The sequence below is a fragment of the Syngnathus leptorhynchus genome, chromosome 17 (assembly GCF_054491065.1).
Source record: "Syngnathus leptorhynchus isolate UIUO chromosome 17, UIUO_Slep, whole genome shotgun sequence".
Lineage (NCBI taxonomy): Eukaryota > Metazoa > Chordata > Actinopteri > Syngnathiformes > Syngnathidae > Syngnathus > Syngnathus leptorhynchus.
Genome location: NC_141211.1, coordinates 8,978,952 through 8,982,168, shown reverse-complemented (window position 1 = coordinate 8,982,168; position 3,217 = coordinate 8,978,952).

Here is a 3,217-nt window from a genome sequence, read left to right as displayed (position 1 = left end):
CAGGAGGGAGGTCTGCCATTTTGCTTTGAAGCAGCCATTTTAGGGTCACTTTGGCCATTTCCAGGTGTGCCCTCAAAGACAAGCAATATTGTCTAATTCTTACCAATTCTTATCAAATTTCTAAACAAACGGTATCACTAACTTGTGAACCTTTTGAGTTTATTCATAACATGACTTGGCAGGCTGTACTGTCACTCATTTTAAGCCAATTTTACCCCCCCCCCCCAATAAAATCACTGCACTTGCCACACAATGCAATCATGTAATTATTTTGGCAACACTTAACCCATTCTTACAACCAGTTGAAAGCCTGACCCCTTGACACTCATTTAACATTGGTGTTATCTCCATGCTGCTCACATATTAGGAATAAGCAATGCTGAGTCAGTCCCTTTTTGGTGACGGGCACAGTTGTCATGAAATGTGCGATTCGCGTTGCTCTTCGTCTCGCAGCCGCCCGGCATTATTAGCAGTCAGTGTCGCAAAGGGCTCTCGTTTTCGACCATTCGTGACCGAAGCTACGTCGTTAGCCACCGAGCTAGCCCAGAGCTACGGTGGTCGACACATCTACCAAAACATCGCCCGCCTCTGCCTTTTTGTGGGCAGCGCCAAGGCAGACTAGCACGCTAAACAGGTCCGACGTGACACGAAATTCCAACTTACCTTCTCGACGTCGACGTGTGCGGTCACTGGGCCATCCTGCGACATCTATTCAGCCTGCTTTTGTGCGGTTCGTCTGGCTTGTTTTCATCTGTCCGTCCGTCTTTGCGGCTGTTTCGCCTCCTCGCTCCGGCTGACGGCACTACAGCAACAACGAGCACACGACAGCGAGATGGCCAGGCCGCGCCCCTAGCAACCAATCAAGGGCTCCCGTTCGGGAAACTGGCACCAAAAACGTCTCCTATTGGCTGGTGTCAGGTGCTCGTCAACGTGTCGCTAGGGGCGCACCTCTGTCCAAGGGCAGGACACCTGCCATGGAGGATGCTGAGCGAGGCGGCGAAAGGATGGAAGAAAGCCCCCCGGACAAAAAGGAAAGACGGAATGTGTTTCTGGATTTCAAGTAAAGCAGCTGTGCAAACAAATAATATGGCTGACTTGTATTCGGGCAGTACGATGGCAGACAATCTCTGCCGGGCGTTTCGTTCACAATGACCTAAGGACGTGCCCAGGGGCATGTCCAAATATATACACTTTACGCTCCTCGCGGAAGTGCGCATCTAGTGGAAGTGCACTAAGTGTGTGAGCGCACATGGTGCAAGCGTGCGAAAACTACGGAATTTGGACAGTAAATATATTTACTGGGGCGGCTCGGTGGAGCAGTGGGTAGCACGTCCGCCTCACAGTTAGGAGGGTGCGGGTTGGATTCCACCTCCGGCCCTCCCTGTGTGGAGTTTGCATGTTCTCCCCGAGCCCGCGTGGGTTTTCTCCGGGCACTCCGGTTTCCTCGCACATCCCAAAAACATGCTCGGTAGGCCGATTGAAGATTCTAAATTGTCCCTAGGTGCGAGTGCGGATGGTTGTTTGTCTCTGTGTGCCCTGCGATTGGCTGGCAACTGGTTCAGGGTGTCCCCCGCCTACTGACCGATGACGGCTGGGATAGGCTCCAGCACGCCTGCGACCCCCGTGGGGACAAAGTGGTTCAGAAAATGAATGAATATATTTACTGTTATATTTACTATTTTTAGAATAGTGGTTATACCACATTGTGTGTTACGTCATCGATTTGCCGCCATTTTGGATATGTGTCGTCAAACATGCAGCAACCCGTCTTTGTCTTGGCTGTTTTGCTGCTTAAAACAATGTTGAAACTTCAGTAGAGACGTAGTAAAGTCATTGTTGCATTAATTGCTGCCTCTGCGCGATGTAAACCGCCTGCGCACACGGTCGGTAATGAACGGAGACTACACTAGGACAAAATACTTACTGACTTAAACCTTCGTAAGGAAAGCTTGTAAATTCCTTAAAATTTCATTTGAAAACATTATAATTAATGCTATTTTAACGCCTAACAAATAAAATGTTACTGTACGTCGACAGTTTCCCGCAATTTGGGGCAAATCCGTAATGAACTCTGGGTAAAACACTGAAGGAAGGGGTGTCCGACGTTTTTGCAAAGATGGCCAGATTTGCTGAGATGAAAATGTATAGGAGCCGACCCTTCACACTGACATTCCTTGAACCATTACCATTGTACTCCCTCTGCAACTGGCTACTGGACTTCCTCTGTCAGAGGCCTCAAGTAGTACGTGTAGGCGACAATATCTCAAGCAGCATCACGCTGAGCACGGGGGGCCCCCCAAGGCTGCGTGCTCAGTCCGTTACTCTTCATCCTGCGTCAGCAACCTACAGCAACAACCGCGTCGTGAAATTTGCTGACGACACGACTGGTAGGTCTCGTCACCAAGTGCGACGAGACTCAATACAGGTCGAAGGTCGACCTTCTGGCCACATGGTGCAGGGACAACATCCACCTGCTGAACCTCAGCAAGACCAAGGAGATTGTTGTTGACTTCTGGAAGGGTCACACCCAACACCAGCCACTGACCATCGACGGTGCTATGGTGCAGAGAGTGAGCAGCACCAGATTCCTGGGGGTGAACATCAGTGAAGACCTCTCCAGTTGTATCGCTGTCTGGGGTGGAAGCTGCACTGAATACAACATGAAGGCCCTGCAGCGCATAGTGAATACAGCTGGTAGGATTATTGGTGATTCACTCCCCTCACTGAAGGATATTTACACCTCCCATCTCACCCGCAAGGCGACCATGATTGTGAGTGATGCGAGTCACCCCGCTCACACTTTGTTTGATCTGCCGCCCTCTGGGAAGAGGTACAGAAGCCTGCGCTCCCGCACCACCAGACTCACCAACAGCTTTGTTCTCCAGGCTGTTAGGATCCTGAACTGTTGTTGCTCGTTCATGTCTGTTCTTGGTGTTGGATTTTGACAAATAAATATGCCCCAAAAGTGCGACTTATATATGGGTTTTTTCACTTTATTGTACATTTTATGGCTGGTGCGACTTATACTCCGGAGTGACTTATAGTCAGAAACTTACGGTACATACATTACTTGCATGAGGATTACATGTTGAAAAGATATATAGGATACATGTTTTTCAATGAAATAATCTTTCCTTAATTATTTTAGTCAGTTTTAATCATGTATGTTTATAGCTCTACCGCACAGTATACGTATCTTATCTATTACATATTTCGG